Here is a 21,522-nt window from a genome sequence, read left to right on the forward strand (position 1 = left end):
GTTGCCTTCAAAAGGCTGAATGTCATTTTCAGGAATGTAAAATGTAACTACTCCTTAATAGTTGAGTGAGAGCTCAACACTGCCATCCAGTAGAAACAAGGTGCTGGGCCGGGTAAAACAAGGTGGAGGGCTGGACTCAGCCTGCAAGCCTTGTGTTTGCCAGCTGTGCCCTACTGGGTCTAGCACTTTGTCACTCCACAACTATTAAGCAGAGAAATTATCATGTACACTAGAATTATAATTTTACTTTTTAATTTTTATTATATTTCTTCCATTACCATTTAATCCCTTTATATCCTCCTCCAACAAGCAATCAACACTGTTGTCCATGTCCATGAGTCCTTTTTCCTTTTTGCTCAATCTCTTCACCACCCAACCTCCCCCCCAAAATTATAATTTTAAAGTAATATGTTACCTTAAAACAGTACCTACAAGGTAAAACACAAAACATCTACTGAGCATCATGCAACTGATAAAAATGATCGGTTTAATAATGAACTACTTCAAGGACATTACTTAGAAATATGGAAGGAAAAAATTTCATTCAGTTCTAAATGTTATGTACAAAAGCTTATGTGTAGACTAGTATATATTAAATCCACTCCAGAATTTTTTAACTACTTAATACGGACCAAGAAAACCCATGGTGAGGTGGCGGACCACACAGGCAGGTCTGGCTGAATGGGAAACTGAGATTCAGAGCTGGCTATGGACTACGTTGGGGGCTGCTGCTGTGGGAGAAACTCCCAGTCTCACACAAGGGTCCATTGGAAAGTGGGGCTAGAGCCCTGCAGGCAAGAGGCAGTGTTGCCTCTCTGGTCCCTCCCCCACAGGTAGCGCCACAGCAAGGGGGGTTGCCCTACTAGGGTGAATACCTAAGGCCCCACCCCCTTACAACTTAACAGGTGTGCCAAGGCAAAGAAATACGGTCCAAATGAAAGAACAAAGCAAAACTCCAGAAAGAGAGCTAAGCAATGAGGAGACACCCAATCTATTTGATGGAGAGTTCAAAGCCCTGGTAATCACAATGATCACAGAACTGACTGAGCTTGGTTGCAAAATGAAAGAGCAAATGAAAGATACCCAGAGTGAAATAAAGCAAAATATTCAGGGAACCAACAGTGACAGGAAGGAAACCAAGACTCAAATCAATGATCTGGAACAAAAGGAAGAAGTAAACATCCAACTGGATCAGAAGAAACAAGAATCCAAAAAAATGAAGAGAGGCTAAGGGCACCTGAAACATTCCAATACCCGAATTATAGGGGTGCCAGAAGGAGAAGAGCCAACAGCAAGAAATTGAAAACTTATTTGAACAGAGAATAAAGGAAAACCTCCCCAATCTGGTGAAGGAAACAGACTTCCAGGAAGTCCAGGAAATCCAGAGAGTCCCAAAGAAGTTGGACCCAAAGAGGAACACACCAAGGCACATCATCATTAAGTTACCCAAGATTAATGATAAAGAGGGAACCTTAAAAGTAGCAAGAAAGAGGAAAGGAAAGAGTTACCTACCTATAAAGGAGTTCCCATTAGAATATCAGTTGACTTCTCAAAAGAAACCTTACAGGCAAGAAGGGGCTGGAAAGAAGTTATCTGAAGTCACGGAAGGCAAAGACCTACATCCAAGGTTATTCTATCCAGCAAAGCTCTCATTTAGAATGGAAGGGCAGATAAAGCGCTTCTCAGATAAGGTCAAGTTAAAGTTCATCATCACCAAACCCTTATTATATAAAATATTAAAGGGACTTATCTAAGAAAAAGAAGATAAAAAATATCAAAGTAAAATGACAAAAAACTCACAACTATCAATAACCAAACCTAAAAAAATACAAAAAACAAAAATGAACTGATAAGCAAACAATAGAACAGGAACAGATTCACAAAAATGGAAATTACATGGAGGGTTACCAGTGGGGAGGGGGAGAATAGGGGAAAAGGTACAAGGAATAAGAAGCATAAATTTTAGGTACAAAATAGACAGAGGGAGGTTAAAAATAGTATAGGGAATGGAGAAGCCAAAGAACTTACATGTATGATCCATGGATATGAGCTAAGGTGGGGGAATGCTGGTGGGAGTGAGGGTACAGGGCAGAGGACAATAAAGGGGAGAAAAAAATGGGAGAAATGTAATGGCATAATCAATAAGATATATTTAAAAATAAGAATAAATAAATAAATCCCAACTTTCATTTACTCATTTAACCTCATAGAACCTCAGTTTCTTCATCTATAAATGGATATAATTGTATCTACCCAAAAGGGTTATTGTGGCATTATAAGAATCTATTGTCTTTTAATAAATTAAGTCATTAATTTTAATAAATCAATACATTCATTAATTTTAATTAAGTTAAAATTAATTTAAAGAAATAATTAAAATTACATTATAGTATTTAGAACACTGTCTGGCACATAGTAAACACTCAAAAAAATTTGGCAAACATTATTATCTTTAATAGGAAATGCAAATCAAGAAGGCCATTAAGTACAATTTTATACCCATTCTATTACATTGCTAGTAAAAGTACAAATTGGAAGTTGTACTTTATATTGGGACACAATTTGGCATTATCTTATAAATTTGAAAATTCACAACATATCTTGCAATCCACCTATTTCACTCCTAAATATACACTCACAAGAATATCTAGCAGGTTTGTATCAGAAGCATGTTGTAAAAGTGTTTATGTAATGTAACATAATAATGGTCATGATAGCAAACACCTAGAAACAATCTAAATACCCTTACACAAGACAGTGGTAACTTTACAAAATTGAATATTATATGGTAGTGCAAATGGATTTTTAAAAAGTATACCCCCCAAAAAACACCCCAAAACAATTCATCTTAGTAATGCACTGAGAAAAAGAAATCAAGTTCCAGGTGTTCACATATAAGTAAATATATTCCTTTTATAGAGTTCAAATATATTTAAACAATGAGACAGTGTTTAAGCATACATTTTTGTGATAAAACTTTTTTTTAATAGGAAGGATCGGTAAAAATACAACTCAGGTTACAGTGACCTCTGAGAAAACAAGGGGGCATGAGAGATGCACGTTAGGTAGATGTGTGTTATCACTAAGGTTCTGATTCTTAGATTGTACTGTACCTGGCTAGGTATTTTTTCAGGTAAATAAGACATTAAAATAATAGACTTCAGAGGTCCATACATAGACCAATGATGACAGCATAAACCAAGATAATGATTAATCCAATTCTGTGCACAAGAGGGTTTTTCTGTTTTAATCCTCACCTGAGGACATGTTTCCACTGATTCTTAGAGAGAGAGGGAGGGAGGAAGGGGACAGAGAAAGAGACAGGGTAGGGAGAGGAAGAGCGAGAGAGAAACATCTATGAGAGAAGCATCCAGAGGCTGCCCCACAATGCCCCCCATCCCAGTCCATGCACCCCTACTGGGGACCTAACCTACAACACTTCAGTACACCTAAGGATGCTCCAACCAACTGAACCACGTGGCCAGGGCCAGCTAAGGGTTTTTTAAATTTAATTTTATTTAATTATAGTTGACATACAATATTTATGTGTGCATCATATTGATTCAACATTTATATACTTATGGAGTGATGGCAATTCTACCACCATACATAGTTATTACAATATTACTCACTATATTCCAATACTGCACATTACATTCTGTGACTTATAACTGGTACAATCAGAGGTTCTTTAAAATGGATTGAGGGTTAAGTGTAATCTACTTTGGAGTAAAGGATTAAAGAAGGTAATTCATGTTTGAAATTTAGCAAAATACTCAATATATGTTAGCTACCATCCAAAATGTTATGATCTTGCCCAGGCTGGGTCGCTCAATTGGATGGAGTGTCATCCCACACTTCAAAAAAGTTTACCATTCAATCTCTAGTCAGGGCGGCACAGAAGGCAACCAAGGGATGTCTCTCTCTCAACACCATTTCTCTCTCTTCCCAACACGCCCCCCAAAACATCAATAAACATCCTTGGGTGAGGATTTTAATAAAACATGACCTACCAGAAGTTATTACAGAATAAAACACATTTTAAAATTTAAAACTGGCCCTGGCTGGTGTAGCTCAGTGGATTGAGCGCAGGCCTGTGAACCAGAGGATTGCAGGTGGATTCCCAGTCAGGGCACATGCCTGGGTTGCAGGCCAGTTCCCAGCAGGGGACGCATGAGAAGCAACAACCATACATTGATATTTCCCTCCCTTTCTCCATCCCTTCCCCTCTAAATATAAATAAATAAAATCTTTAAAAAAATTTTTAAATCGCTTCTCACTCTAAACCAACCTCCTCCCATTTTGCCAAGCAGAAATCTTACCTAAAATAGACAGACTGCCTCAGCAAACTCCTGGCCCCACAGGGCTCCTAATCCCTTACCAATCCAACTCTCCTCCTACTCGGTAGGTATGTAACAACCTTGTTTTTGTTTTGACATTTACTACCTCATCAACATTCTCCTTTATATGTGTACCCATACATATTATCCAAAAATATGTTGTTCTTAAAAGCAAAGATGCTAATCACTACAGCCAATTTAAAAAAATAAACCTAAACTATCATAAACTGTAAATACACAGTATCAAAAATGTTAATACAGTAAAAATAAAAAGTATTGGCTCATCTACCAGAGATTGAGAATGATATTACTCCTTATTAAAAATGCACGTGCACAAATAAAACATCTTAATTAAAATGCAAAAAGTCTTGAGAAAGAAATAACTTGTCAATTTAATTTAATGCCATGTCTGTGATAAAACTAGAATTGTCTTACATAGCAGGGCAAGTTCCACACTTTGGAAAAAGCTGGACTACCTCAAGATAACTCTATATGTTAAAGATTTTTTTTAACTTTCTTCAAAAACTGGCTAAGACCGAATAAAAAAGATGTCATTCACTGTTTTAAAAAATGTGCCGGGATTCAAGAATTAGAAACACACAAGATCTGTACTATCTAAACAGAAATCACTAGCCACATGTGGCTACTTAAATTAAATAAAATTTCAATTTTGGTTCTTTATTCCCTCAAGCTACATTTCAAGTACTCATTAGCAAAACAGCCACATACTAGGTACCATACTGGACAGCACAAACAGATCATTTCCATCACCACAGAAAGTTCCAATGGAAGTGCAGCTTTAGCTTGTAAAAAGCCCAAATAGTAGCAAATGGAAATAAGACAAATTTTAACCAAAAAAGCACCTTTCAATAAAGTAATAGAAACATTTGAAAGAACTATGAGAGAATGAATTAAAAACTAGTAGTAAAAATAAGTTTCCTTTTTCTACAATTCCTTTATAGTTCAATGATTTCAAAGGCTGGAGATATACTAACATAGGCTCCCAAACTAGGAGTTTGGGAATACCTCCCAAACTAAGATAATAAAATTATGATTACAATTGAGGAAGAGAATTAAAAACTTAAAAAGTAAGGTTAAGATACCAAGGCCACATGTGAATGCATATTACCAACATTTAGTGCTTGTTGTGCATTAAACAGTTTCAACATTAGAGTCTATGAAAACTCTTATAATTACCTTACCTTCATTACTAAAGCAATAATGAAAGCATGACCAAATAGCGGACAGAATATCAGTAAAGCTAGTTTTTAAAAGTAAAGGGTCTAGCATAATGAACTCTCATTTTCCATCCCCTGATCACTTACAGATGTTTGGAGTCTCCCATTGCTTATTACATGATCTCAATATCCTTGTGATTTTGTTTTGTTACAATCAATATATTAAAAGAGCATTTTCCAGTTCATTTGATACACCACCACCCAAATTCTAGGACTGATTTTAACTATGTAGATATTTTATATAACTTCCCAATACATAGGTTATACAACCTTTAACATAACTACTCCTTATATAGATCTCATTTATCTCCCAAAGCAGGCCTAGACATTTCAAATCTAAAGTCTAGTTTCACTTTCCTCAGCTTTTTTTCTCTCCCTCAGGTGTTGCTAAAACTTTTTCTGTACCTGTCTGCCTTCTTTATTGCAATCCTCTAGAAGAACCCCTTTTCCCTATAAGTAAATCAAAACTCATACAGATAAAGCTATTTATATGTAATTTTCATGAAAAAGTAATTTACAAATGGGAAAAGATTACTGTCCTCATTAGCAGAGATATTCTCACACATGAAAAGATTTGCTCTGTCACATACATAAATGGTAAAATTGAGATGAGAATCTGAGTTTCCTCTTCTAACAAAAATGCAGATTTCTTATAGAGTGCCAATTAGTATAACTGTTCCAAGAGTTATGCTAATGTTCCAACACAGGTAATTCACTGTCTATATAAACTGTATAACCTACCTTAAGTTTTTACAGAAACAACACATTTTAAATTTAAGACCTCTTGTATATATTTTTGCCTTTATAAGACTTTTAATGTAAGTATGTCCACAAAAGAAAATTTCTTCCATAGGTATTGCCCGTCATCTTCCAAATTTCCTACAGTGTGCTTATATTGTTATTATACTTCAAAATGTCTATATTAATCTTTGCTGAATCAATATGTTCCTACTTTTTCTTTGAAAATGGCAACCACTGTAACAGTGCACAATCATTCCCTGGACCCAGATGCACACCCTGGGTATATCCTAAACGCTGCCTCTCTCAAGAGAGCACACCTCTATTAATGCACCACACGGGCTAGGACATAATGCCATAGGATGTAACTGCATGAAAGATTTTTGTGGATGAAGAGCTTTCTAATTTTTTCCTAATATACATAATATTATTAAAACATTTCAAATTAGAATTACAACCACATTATTGATTAGAATATTCAATACTTAGAATAATGTGAATATTAACATATTCACATTAATCTCTGAGATAGTTTTCTAGCTTTCAAAATAATTCTACACTTTTTATTTCTAAAGGCTGCTTTTGGAATGCATTTCCTTATCTGTCAGGGCGCCTCAGTGAAGAAATGTGAGAAGCAATGATGCAACACTTATCTTTACTCTAGCTATAGTAGTTCATATCTGAATTCCCTGCAATTCTCTCAGACCTCGACCTTGAAATGCACTCTCTTGAGGATCCTATAACTTTGAGTATTATCTCTTATTTCAGGGAATATAAGCTGAACAAAAATGTACTCTTTAGTACCAGTAAGGAGATACATCCTTAGAAGAAAACATCCCATACACTGCACTGCAGTTCAGGACAGGGGATTTTTCACTTTAAGTGTCTTGACCAGCATTATTTTTTTACTGAGAATGAACAGGAGTACAAAAGTCAGCCTATGTCATCACACAGTAAGTTTAAGTTGTTTTAGGAAAGGTTTTGTGTGTGCGCGCACACACACACACACACACACACACACACACACACTGTCCAAAGGTATAATGTATTTGGTATTGTCAGAGCCAAAAGTTTAAAAGGCACTATTTTAGTGCAAGGCTTCAGTCTTTACCAGATATGTAATGTTTGCCAAACTATTTGACTTTGCTAAGCCTCAAGTTTCCTCATGTTTGTGAGTGAGGGTAATAACAGCAGTATTACAGGGGTGGGCAAAAGTAGGTTAATAATAATAAATAAGTAATGTAAGAATAAACTGTTTTGTGGATTCACAACTGTTAACATACTTCCAACCCCTGTATTCAAAATGATTGTTATCTGTCACTTAATTATATACCAGGAGCTATACCAAAAAACACAAGTTACTAAAGAACAAAAATGAAATGTAACAAATATGAAAATAAATTTCATTTATAAATAATCCACAATATTTAAAAATGTGATTTTTTGGAAGCAACAATTTATATTAATTAAAAAACACATATACTCTTTGACAAAATTATCTCACTCCTATAATTCATCCAAAGAATTTAACTCAACAAAAGAAAATAATTCTATGCAAATTGATGCTCATTACAATGTCATTTATAATAGCAAAGAGCTAAAAACCTAAAGTATTCAATAAGAAGATAACAGCTATGAAAACTTATAGTATAACTCAATATTACTCAATATGTATGAAGTATTACTGGCATTAAAATCATGATTACTAAAAAACTATGTATATGCATAGAAATTATTTATATTATGTATTATCAAGTAAAAATGAATAATAAATATTCATACATATCCTACTGAAACAAGTAAAATATATACGCATGGATCTAGAATCAACTGAAAATTGTGTTGGGTTTTTAATTGATTTCTTTCTTTCTTTCATGTAATTATTGCTCCTTGTCTTCTCCAAAACAAACATCAAAAAAGTCAGTATCTTAATCCACTGAGGCTGCTCTAACAAAACACTGATGTGTAGCTTATAAAGAACAGAAATGTATCTCTTACAGTTCTGAAAGCTGGGGAGTTAAAGATCAAGATGCCAGCACAATCAGATTAAGGCCTTCTTCCTGGTTCACAGCCAAGGCCTTCTCATTTCCTGGACGTAGTATAGAAGGGACTAGAGACCTATCGGGAGCCTCTCTCTTTTTATATTTTTTATGATTTATTGATTTTGGGGAGAGGAGGAGGGGGAGGGAGAGAAAAAGAGAGAGAAGGAGAGAAAAAGAAAGAGAAAAGAAAGAGAGAGAGAAAAGAGAGGGGAACACATCGATTTTCTGTTCCACCCATCTATTCATTCACTGGTTGCCTCTTGTACAGTGCCCTGACCACAGTTCAAACCCACAAATCTGGCATATGGGGGACGATGCTCTAACTAAGCCACCTGGCCAGGGCTACTTGGAGCCTTTTTTATATGTAAGACACATCCCATTCAAGAGGGCTCCACCCTCATGATTTACACCTCCCAAAGGCCCCACTTCCAAATATTAATTGGGGGTTAGGAATTCAACAAAGGAATTTTGGGTCGGTCTGGGGGCACAAACATTCAGACCGTAACAGTTAAAAGAATTTAGCTCAGTTTCAGTTTTCCCACCACTACCTGGCTAAATCGATTTGAGAAAGGGTATATATACACAAACGACACGACTAGAAGTTAGCCAGTAACTGTAAGTCAAACTAGTCTTTTATGTGATATATGCTAAGGCCTACGGATAGACAGCACACATTATACAAGTTCAGACTCATCTGCAATAAGGTCTATTTAGCATAAGGTCCATAAATTTCTTTCTCTTTTTTGACTGACCTTGAAGTTAAGTTTGTTCTCTTGAAGTATCAAGACTAAGAAAAACTGCTACAGAAAACTAAGGTGGTTAGAGGTTAGCTTGTCTCACTCACTCATCTATCTCTTCCCTTCCTTTAAAAAATGATCATAATACAGAGTTAAAGGATACCTTAATTTGACATTATTAAAGTTATTTGTAGCCCTGGCTGGTGTAGCTCAGTGATTGAGCACAGGCCTGCGAACCAGAGGATCGTGGTTGACTCCCAGTCAGGGCACATGCCTGGGTTGCAGGCTGGTTCCCTGCAGGCCAACTCCCAGCAGGGGACGCACAAAAGGCAACCGTACATTGATGTTTCTCTCCCTCTCCCCTTCCCCTCTAAAGGTAAATAAGTAAATAATCTTTTAAAAATTATTAAAAAAATAAAAAATAAAGTTATTTGTTATGCGTTCACTTTTACTAAGTTAATTAAGTTTGCTTTTTGGCTCGAATAACTCTCACCAAAAAAATATACAATTTTAATCACCATATTTTTAAGTTCCTGACTTACGTTCATTTAAGATATTGAGTTAACTTCAAATTCATTCCTAACCCAAGTTTCAGTAATTATACCATTTTAGAATAATGAGGCTAAACATCAGGCTGAATTAAAATATTAACAATTTTTTGCTTCAGTTGTTAATGACTATAAAATGAACTAAAATATAAACTTACAGACCTTTAGCTGTCCTGATTAAAGATAAGAGATAACATCAAGGGCAATGAGCTTCTAACTGGCAGATCTAGCCTATCACTTATCAGGAGGATCCCTGTTAGTATCGATAGATCTAATCTATTAATAGGGATCCATGTTTGATTATAGTTGCATAAAATTAAGTATCTAAATCTTTAGTAAGCTGAAAAAAATCTTTGTTTCCCCTTCTCTCCCATGGAAGTATTTTTTTGCTTTCCATATGATATTTCTGAAAGCTCCTACAGTTGAGAAAGATGGATTTTTTTCCAGTGAAAATGACAGAAGTCAAATCTATTTAAATTTCCAAAATGTGTTCAGGTACTTAAATGCTTTCATTAATAAGGCCTACAAATTTAAGGTCTGTAGGAGACCTACAAAAAGGTCTCCTTTTATAACTAACTATAATAGTTGTATTAAATACCAAACAAACAAAAAGACTGGCTAGAGCCAGGTCTTTACCTAACACTTGGTATGTCCTCTTTACTCAATCTTTGCTCAGAATATGGAAAAAATGTTCACAACATAGATTTATAGCATTTTCTGCTTATTGGAATTTTTAGATTTTAAGTTTTTCTAAAAAGCTACATTTTAGCATTTAAACTGAAATATAAATTTTTCAGTAGGTCACATCCTTTAAAAAGAGTAACCTGTCCTGCCTTGGCTGGTGTGGCTCGGTTGGTTGTAGAAACGTCCATGAACAGGAAGGTCGCAAGTTCCATTCCTGGTTCAGGGCACATGCCTAGGTTGCAGGTTTGGTACCAAACAGCGGGGCACATAAGAGAGGCAACTGATGGATGTTCATCTCTCACAACAATGTTTCTCTCCTCTCCTTCCCTTCATCTCTCTCTAAAAATCAATAAGCACATCCTCAAGTAAGTATTAAAACAACAAACAAACATAGCCCTACTGCCCTGACCAGATAGCTCAGTTGGTTAGAGCATCCTCCCAATACACCAAAGTTACAGGTTCAATCCCTGGTCAGAGCACATACAAGAATCAATAACCAATGGATGTATCAATAAGTGGAACAACAAATCCATGTTTCTCTATCTCCCTAAAATCAGTTTTTAAAAAATCCAAAAAGTAACCCTATCAAGAGGACAGTGGAGCATCAACGAACCTTCCTGCTACTGCTGGCCTAGTTACCATCACATCCCAGGAGGCGCCATAGCTGCCACAGCCAGCCCCCATCATAATTACCACAACCACGAGCAGTGAGGCCTAGGCCCAGTGGCCATCCACCATCTGTGCTGCTGACACTAAGCCTGGCACCACAATGGTCAATGGTGGTACCTGCTGACGGGTATAAGAAGGTCATCCCAACGAAGGTTTTAGGAACAGTAAAAGGGTTCAATGTAAGAAGCTGATAGGGTCTCATCAATAGGAATGACACCAAGGACAATATATTTATACACCAGACTGCCACAAAGTAGAATAACCCCTGGAAGTACCTTCACTGGTGTAGGAGATGGAGAGCCTATGGAGTGTGATGTTGGTGATGAACAAAAGAATGAAAAGCCAGCAAATGCTGCAGGCCTTGGTGGAGTTCCAGTGCAAGGCAGTAAATATGCAGCAGACTGGAACCATTATAGACATGATCCACGTTGCAGGGGCCCTCCACACTACAGTGACACTATTTCACCAGAACAGTGAAAGTGGGGAAAAGAATGAGGGATCAGAGAGTGCTCCTGAAGTCCAGGCCCAACAGCCATAGTTCCCGCCTCACTCCACGTGAGACCCCATGGGCATCAACCACAGTATTCTGACTCTCCTGTACAGGAAGAAGTAATGGAGGGTGCTAACAACCAGGACGCCGAGAGCAAGGTAGACCAGTGAGACAGAACATGTGTCAGGGCTATAGACCACCATTCCACTGGGGCCCTCCTCACAAAAGTCAGCCTAGAGAGGACAGCAATAAAGAAGGTAAGGAAAATCAAGGATCTGAGACCCAAGGTCAGCTCAACATCAGGACTGCTGCAACTTCAATTTCTGACGCAGAAACCCAGAAAACCCTAAACCACCAGATGGCAAAGAGACATTAGGTGGCAGATCCACCAGCTGAGGCTGAGCAGGGTGGGACGGAGTAAATGCCAGCTTACTATCTCTACCATCATCTGCTTTAGTCACTCAACAAAAAGGAGTAAATATGAAATCCCAGCAATAAGGAGTGAACAAAAGATTGGAGCTGAACACCGTAAGTGCTCATTTTCTGCCCACTGACCAGATAACTAAAACTATCTGCATTATCTATGCAGCATGGGATTTTTATTATATTTATGTACAGACATCTTTTTTTGTTAATGATGAATGTGTTCTTTTTTTAAGCCTGGCTTTTAATCATACATCTTTAAATTGTTTCATATCTGCTAAAGTTGAGATCTGAAGAACCTCATTTTTAATTGGTAATAAAAATTTACAACTTGATTCTTTCAAAAAACTCAGCAAACTGCAAGCATAAAGGTCTTAAATACTGTTTTCAAAAAGTAACCCTACCTAAGTGAAAGTAAGCACTGATTATTCCAGGAACATAGTACCTTTCTTCTCAAGAACTAAAAGTTCTTTTTAATATTCCCTATCTCTAATCAAAAAATGTTTTCAAGGGAGGGGAGGTTACATTTATCTTAACATCCCTCCGAAGTAGGGACACCTTATCCTGATTGTACAGATGGAGAATCAAGCACAAAGACAGTTTATGTCAAAGTCTTAATATGACAGTTAGCAGTAACCACAGGATCATGTTAACTAATTGTGAACACCAAATTATAAAAATTTAATTAGTGAATTTTGTTTTGTAAAGGCCTTTCCAACCATTAAGATTGGAGTACCCAAAGAATACAAAATCTTCTGTCAGACAATATAATTTATTTGGATAAAGTCAACATGTTGGTTGGTCTTTCAGAAACCTTCAAGTTCTTCATAAAATCCAAATTTGGATAATTTATTCACAGGTCTATTTTTCCTTCTACTTTCTAATTTCCAACAGCTCTCATTCCTGATGGGGCCTTTATAAGAGATCTTTTCATTTCCAATAATCTCAACTCCTCCCAGGAAAACCTCTCCCTTTTCTTATTCCCCTTCTTTCTGACACCCTCCTCTCCAACCTCCAATTCCAAGATCCTGTCTCTTTAAATCGTAGAGGCAGACGTCAGCATTCATACTACCACTCTAAGTCCCTCACCCCACATTATTTATTGACCATTTAAAATAAATGAGCAGATCCTGACTCCTCCACTTTAACAACCTGTTTCTACTTTCATCTTTCCTCACATGTCATCACTCTGTGAAGTTTTGTTCTCTGATCAAAATCTTTCAATTTGTCCCAGTTCCACCCTATGTGTCCTTTAACTTTATTAACATTTCCAGTCCTTCAAAAGGGCTGTCAATTCTGTGTATCTACCTACCACTTCAAGATTAATTTTTTATTTACAATCCAGCCTAGCCATTAAGTGTTTGAGTACAGTGTGGTATAAATACTATGCAATTTGAATTTCAGTTCTAACTCTTACTCCCTCATGTGGCTGTGGGAAGGTTAACTAAACCTCTCTTAAGTCTCAGCTATCTGTGTGTGTAAACTATGGCTAATACTTAGCTCACATGGTTATTAGAAGGATTCAATCTAGCACCGTGTCTGACAAGCAGTAAAACAGCTTGATAGACTCCTCTTTCCTGGGCCTTGCTCTCAGTTACCCATCTTTCCTTTCTTCCTCTCCGGAACTGACATCACCACATTCAACAAATAATCTCAGCTCCTAACTTCCTCCTAAAGAGTATAATATTGCTCTTTACTGTCTCCATTTCATCACTTCCCATTTTGTTTTAAACACTTTCTCTCTGAACTCTCCTACCTCTCAAAGACTCTTTTAATGTCCCTTCTTACCGTCCCTTAAAAACACTGCTATTTCTAACTATTCAATTTACCATTTCTACTTAATATTCTCCTTGGGCAATTTTCCACTAACTTCGACTACTACATATGCTGAATTGTCACCTCTAACTCTGCCCTCTTAACCTTCTTTGGGCACCAAACCTATAATTAAAACACCTTATGGGTCATTTCTACATAGGAGGCACCCACAAATTTAAAAAGATCAAAATGGAGTTATTTTCCTCTTAAAACCCTTCTCTTCCACTTCCCACTTTAAGAGCCTCAGAGCAGCCCAAGTTTAAAATGAAGTCATCCCACACTCTTCCTACTCCTTCCTTCACACAGTCATAAAATCATCCTTACTGGAAATCTGAATTGCCTAACAAATTCACCCTCAACAGTTCCAAATGAACTATTTCCAGCTGTTCTTTACCTTGATCATTATTATACCTTCTTCCTCAAATGGAGTTCATTTTCTTTCCCTTTCTTTTTTCTCTAGTCACCTGTCCAAAAGAGCCCCGGCATTTAGCTTTCTACACAAATTTGGCACCTCTTCCTCACTTAAAATAATGGTTCCCCACTGCCTACAGGATAAAAACTTAAGCTGCTGCTTTTCACTGTTACCTATACTGACCTAAGAGTTGTAGTTAAGAGGGAGGGTAGTTCAAAGAACAAATTTTCTTTGAATGCTTAGTGCTTTATTTGAAAAATAAATGGGAATTATGTTCAAAATTAATGTTAACCATTCCTCCAAACATGTTTAGCAAAAAAATCGGTTGCTTTTCTTCAAACCTTCCATGCTTGGTTTTCTTTCCCCCCTCTCTTTTTGGGATAACTTTTCTCTTTCCAGCTCATCTCTGACTGACCCCCCCTAAAATGCCACCTCTGTTCTGAAGCCTTCCTTCACACACTAACGCACACCCTGCCACCCCCACCCCCCCAGAATCACTTTCTCCCTACAGCCCCGAAGACCTTCATAAGCAGAGCAGTCACCACATTTCAGAAAGATCTAGTTCCCTTGTTGGATAGCAAAAGCACTTATCAGGTTTTACTTATCTTTGTATCTCCAAGGCTAAGGAAACGTCAAGTGTCTAGCAGGCTCTCATATGTCACTGAACTGAAATTCTTGAAGAAAAATTTACTGATGGTATTTGTCCTGAAAAACTTCTAAGAAATCCATATACATAATTCAGCCACTAAAATTGTGAAAAGCTTGAATGTATTATTATGGGGGCAAACCCCAAAATGATCCCTAATTCCAACCTTAAAATATCAATGTAATTAGCAGTAAAGCAGTAAAAAATAAAATAAAAAAATTGGTGACTTTATGCCCAAGTTACTAAAACATTCTGATGTGTTGAAAGATACAATAACTTTGAAAAAGTGGCATCAGAAAAGTCACGATTCACAAATTTCATCTAAATTCCTTGTAATGCTAGGACACGAATACAGAGAAGTCATTAACAAGTGGCAAACATCATGTATTTGCAAAAGTTATCTCTGAACATGTGAATTAACAAGTGAGATGTATTTAATCATATGCAACAGTATCCCTAAATACTACCAACAATTACACTCTACTTCCAAGTCATAATGGCCTTTACCTAAATTATAATCCCTGTTATTCAAGTAAAATTTAGAAATAAAATTATAATGCAAACCAGATTAAATCTTACTTCCAATCACTGAATTTACTAAAGCTTATTCTTTGCACTCTAAATGTACAAAGAAAATGCCTTCCAAGATAATTAAAAATTTTCAGATATAAGGAAACCTTCGCCAGTAAATTCTATATTATGAGTAACAGGAATGCTACATTAAATATGGTAGAGAAATACAAAGAAAATCACTTAGGATTCTAGAATTCTTGAACTAAAAAATCCTAAAGTTGATCAAATATAACACTCTCATTGTAAATCAGAAAAATTAAAAAGTCTAAAATTCTAGGGCACAGAAGTAACAAATCTGTATTATGAACACTTAATTATAAATCTATAAATTATGAGCATTTACTTCCATATTATATGCAAAGATTAAGTAACAATACTGCATTTCTGGCACTTATTAAGACTGTATCATTTCTCTTCTTTAATCTTCAAATATTATAAACCACATGGATTTTCTGTCATTGATCCATTCTTGCAATCTCAAGATAAATCCAGTTCGACTGTGAGGCTTTGTTTTGTGTTTAGTTCACTGAATTGGATTTAATTTGCTATTTCTTGAAAAATCTCAGCCATTATCTTTGACTATTTCCTCTCCTCCATTATCTCTTTTGAAACTGTTAGTTGTATGTTGAACTTGTTCATCTTATCCTTTATGTTTTCTTAATCTTCCAATTTACATACATATCTTTGGGTTCAGGCTTCTATAGCAGGAGACCTTAACCCCTTGTGCCATGGATCTCTGTCAGTCTGATGAAGCCTATGGCCCCCTTCTCAGAACAATATTAAGGGCTTAAAAAATACATGGAATTATAAAAAAATTAATTACATTGACATAATTATCAAAGTATTTTAATTTTGAAACAGTAATATAAAATATAAGTGCTTCTTTACTATCATCAAAATATAAGCTCTAGCAGTAGTTTAATAATTATAATAAGTCCATACTAGAGACCGTAATAATGGCTATTTCAACATACCTATTAACCCCTGGACAATAATTGTTAAAAAAAAAAAAACACTTGATTTCTACTGCTGTTATGGGTGAATTATATCCTTCCAAAAATAAATAATGTTGAAGTCCAAACCTCTAGTATCTCAGAAAGTGAACTTGTTTGGAAATAGAGTCACTGCAGATACAATTAACTAAGAGGAAGATATGCAGGAGTAGGATGAACGGTGTCCTTATAAAATGGCCATGTGAAGCCACAGAGACACACAGAGAGAACACCATGTGATCACGAAAACAAAGTATGGAATTAGGCAGCTGCAAGCCAAGGAATGCCAAAGTGCCATCAATCACCACGAGCTAGGAAGAGGCAAAGGAGGATTCCCCTACTGATTTCTAACGAGCATCACCCTGCCAACACCTTGATTTTGAACTTCTAACCTCCAGAACCATGAGACAATAAATGTTCTGTTGTTTAATGTCACCTAATTTGTGGTTCTTTATTATGGCGACCTTCAGGAACTAATACAATTGCTATTACAAGGACTTCTAACTCTGTTATGGTTTTTTGGTATTTCCCTCAATTATGAATGCAATTCATAATTCAGTCAGAGATTAGTAGTCTGAATTCCAAGAACTCTACGTCTCAAGCAATGTAACACATTAGTCTATGATCCACTACTGATGAAGTATGTTTTAACAAAAATAATAACCTATTTTAACAAAAAATACATCAGTATTTTCTCATCTAAAACTTTTGTGAGTTCCACAAAACACAAAAATCAACATGTTAGGAGTGTGTAATGACTGTGGGTCTTGGCCTCTAAAATGAGATGCTGCTATGAAAACATTTTTTGTCATAAGCAGCAAACCAAATCTAAATATTAAAAAAAATTAAAAAATACATTATTTAAGTTAACTTTTTAATCTACTGAATTATCCTTTAGTGTTAAAGTAACAAGATTTGTATGAATAACCAAATGAAAAGACTTACTTTTTCTTGGCACTTCTTGGCTAATTAAAACAAGCGGCTGATATCTTGTTAGTATATATAAGTATTCCTTTTAGAAACACTCAAGTTGGTGTTTAAACCCAAAGGCCTTAAAGGAGGCTTAAAAAGAATATCGCAAAGTTCTCCATCTGTGATATATATATATATGACATATTATCAAAGACACATGGCTATAAAGTAAGAAAATCTTTAAAAATTCTTAACCTACCAATTGTTTCTAAATTTTTTATCTTGGTCCTTCAAAATTCATGGTTTTAGGCACCATCCTATTAAATCTCTAACAGAAGTCTTTCATTTGCTCAAATATTTCAAAAACAACATAATAAAATTAACAAATATGTATGTTACAAGTCTAGTGACTTGCAAAATGTCTACCACCATACTACTTTAGGGTAAGTTAGTACAGGAAGCGCCAATAATAATGCTTTAGTTCAAATACCTGGATTTACAAATGAGCAAATTGAGGCCCACAGAGGCTGTCACTTGCCCAGAATCATAGAATAAATTAGTAACAACTAGGACAGCAATGCATCTCCCAAGTCCAATGTTCCTTACACTATACCATACCGTATAAAAGTTGGTAAAAGTTAAATAAGTTATCTGCAAATGACTTTTGTATGATCACATACAGTATAATTCTATTTACAATAGATTATTTTAAAATAGTTCTGTTATCCAAAAACAATCTCATAATTTTTAAAAATATGTATTTTACCATCTAGCACCTTTTTAAAAATAGGCACAAGGTCTCATTTCCTCATTCAAAACTGGCAAAAATTTCTTTCTAGAACTGGAGAGACTATTTCAGTGTATGAGGCATTCTTATACATTCAGTTTTTCTTGTCTAGAGGACAAAAAGAATAAAATAAAAAGTTTGCATCTCTTTTAACTCTATTCCTAAAGTATCTCAAAGAAAAACTATAATATATTTGGATGAAGACAGAACTCAGGATCAAATGTAGCACTGTTCAGAAATATCCAAAAATAGTAGATCTTTTAAAACCAATGTATATTATATACTCAATATAATGTAGCCATTAAAACTATAGTATTCTAGAAAGAAATGACATAGGAAAAGATTTACAAAATATTAAGCTGTAATAATATCTACTGCACAATTTCATTCTGTTGAAAATACATGTATATACATAAATCACATAATGCATAGGTAAAGCATTTATTAAAGTGCTTGGCACATAGTAAAAAATCTAATAAATGAGTATGATTCATCAACATCATAGGAAAGGAAAGGCATGTTCATATATCAAATGTTAAGACACTATCTTAGTAGTAGAAATGCAAACAAATTAGTATGTATTCACTTTAAAAACCATTTTGTACATTATCTGAAATAAACTATTACTCCTAAGTGGAGGAAATTATCTTTTTTAAACTGCACTTTTAATTCCTTTCCAGTTCCTACTGAAGGTTGGAGAAAAAAAGCTGAATTATACCAAGTCTGGTATTGCATAAGACAAAGTCGTACACGTAATAGATCCTTCACTAATTCTTGGTTAAATATATACTCACAATCAACTTCTGGAAGCTTTTGCTCTAGAAAGAACTCTTATTTCAAATAATCTGGTATGTAACAAGAGGATTTAAAAATGAGGCTTCTAAAGGCCTTACTGGATTTTACCATGATGGCTAAAAAAAGGTTAAATTAAGGTGTCTCAAGACATTAGTGATTTTCACTTTTTCTCTAAAGTTTGAAATTAGGTGAAAAAACATTCAAGAGTTAAGAACAATCTCTACTGTAATTAAATTCCTATTAATTTTGGCTTTTAAAACAATGAGAGAAAAAAAAGAGAAAAAATATAAAGATTTTATAAGTAAAATGGTAAAATCCATATTACAGGACAGGTTTAAAGTGTGGTAAGGCTTCAAGGGTATCTGCCATAATAATCTCTGGTTTCTTCATAATATATAGTTATAAATAATAAGTTGCCATTTCAAAATGTTACTTTATATATTAATGATAAGATACATAAACTATCAGAATAAAAGCTACATTCCAACCCTAGCCCGGTAGCTCAGTTGGTCACAACATCCTCCCAATATGCCAAAGTTGCTGGTTCTATCCCCGGTCTGAGCACATACAAGAATTGATTAGTGGATAAGTTATGAATAAATAATTTTGCATAAATTATTGCAAGCAATGCATAAATAAGTGGAACAACAAATCAGATTTTTTCTTTCTCACCCCCTCCCTCTTCTCTATTCTGCTCCCCCACCTCCTCTTTCTAAAATCAACACATAAAATTTTTTTTAAAAAGCTACATTCCAAAAAAGTTCCCTGTGGTTTGGGTAATGTGCAATGTTGCCCTTAATAAAACTGATTACCAGATGAACACATCACTTTCTAATATTAAAAAAAGGTAAAACCCCAAGAATTTGTCTCCATGAAGAGTTAACATCTAACAGCAAAATACCACATGCTAAACATTATTTTTGTCCTACAACAAAGCTCCAAGAGAATAACTCATCAATAAAGCAGGATAAATTTGTAAAAATAGAATTCTAAAAGTCTTAGTGAGTCCCATATTAAGTACAATTAAAATTTTAAAAAAGAAAAAAGACAAAGCAGCAATTCTCCCAGTTTAAAAAAAAAAGGCCATTTGGTGTTTCAGATATCAACATCTTTGGAATTAAACCACTGGGAATATTTACTCATTTTTTCTTGTAACAGCACAGGGACATCACTACACCAAAACCCTGCACTCTGCATTTGTCCATGGCAAGTATTACCAATAGAGACCATTTAGAAACTGTATTTTACATGTGTGTCAATTCACATCTCTCATTCGCTTTTCTGTTAGCTGCATCCAACAAAGAGGTATTCAGTATCTTACTTTAAATATGCTAATTAGTCTTTTCCCATCTCTAAAACACACTTTACAGTTTGATCCAAGCTACTTTCTTAAAAGATACTAATAAAAATTATCGTCATTCCGTTCAGAATTTTTCGCAGCTTTTCTTCTAACTAGGCGTTATCTGAGATACAGTACTTCTTGATCTCTCTCAAAGTAGGTCTGATCTGCAGAAGGCAGTGAGACAGTGTACTGCACTGTGAATGGACAGCCAGGTATTTTATGAATGGAGGCGATCACGTGATGCCAGCACCTCCCAGAACTGATATTTCCCACATAACTGTGTCAACATTCTGAGAACAAGGGTAGTTATTTGTGGGTGCCTATGTTTTTTACTTTAACTTATAACTTCGAATTCTCCTTGCTCACCGAATTCAAAAATCTACATGAATACAATTAAGCTTCGAACTTTTTTTCCTGGGGAAATCCTTTCAAGATGTCCAAGGTGATGGATGTTTAATTATTTTTTTATGAATGAAGAGTGTGCTATGCAAATGAAGGCGATTCACAAAAAAAGAGAGAACATGGCGGCCACTTCTGCTTCTAGACTGCACTGACACTGCAGCAATCTACCTTCTCCCACACCCGCTCATCAGAAGCGTGTGTTGGGGGGAGGAACGGGAAAGAGAAACGCTGCTTGGCATTTCTCAAGCTATTCTATGTTAAATAGGCCTAGGCTTTGGACTTTAAAGTTCCCTCAAAAAGGTCAACTGGAGGAATGCACTTTATTTAAAGGAATGCATCCTAGGACTAGCCCTTACTCACTTAACTCTTTCCAACCCTCGAAAGATAAACAAAACCTGGTTTACGAGAAAACCTATGCTAATATCCTGCATGAAATTAAATCGCGTCTCAACAGAAAACTGCCACAGCACCATTATTTCTCCAAGCAGCTGTTACGTTAAAGCACAATATGTTAAAGGCAAAGCATTTTTTTGTAAAATATAAGGATTGCCAAAATAAACGAAATCTTTAAACGGGATGTTCTAGAAGTTAATCACTGAAGTCATTAACATGCTCAGCAATGTAAATACTGTTAAGTTAACATCAACGGTGCATTTTAATATACTTCAGGAATGAAAATTAACATTCAAAATTCTTCTATGCACCTGATAAAGGCATGCCGAATGATCGCGAAGGTAAAATATATTAGTTCAACATCTCCCACACTCCAGGTGTCCTTACCCTATTAAATTCTAAAACTTGTTTTAGAATTTTTTACACGAATCTTACAGGTCATAAGTTTAAAAAAGGAAGGGTGGGGGTGGAGGCTTAATCGGTATTTAAGAGTCACTGACTCATCGAATTAAGATTCAAGAGCAGTTTGCTGCAAGAGGTGCTC

At 35.5% G+C, this 21,522-nt stretch overlaps 1 protein-coding gene across 2 annotated transcripts in view; it reads right to left on the reverse strand.

The window, feature by feature from the left end:
- Positions 1 to 21,522, reverse strand: part of SPRED1 (sprouty related EVH1 domain containing 1) — a 116,091-nt gene that overhangs the window by 92,937 nt on the left and 1,632 nt on the right. The window lies entirely within an intron of this gene.

This window comes from Sturnira hondurensis, unplaced genomic scaffold (assembly GCF_014824575.4).
Source record: "Sturnira hondurensis isolate 20B ecotype Veracruz unplaced genomic scaffold, ASM1482457v3 Scaffold0008782, whole genome shotgun sequence".
In the NCBI taxonomy this organism is placed as follows: Eukaryota; Metazoa; Chordata; class Mammalia; order Chiroptera; family Phyllostomidae; genus Sturnira; species Sturnira hondurensis.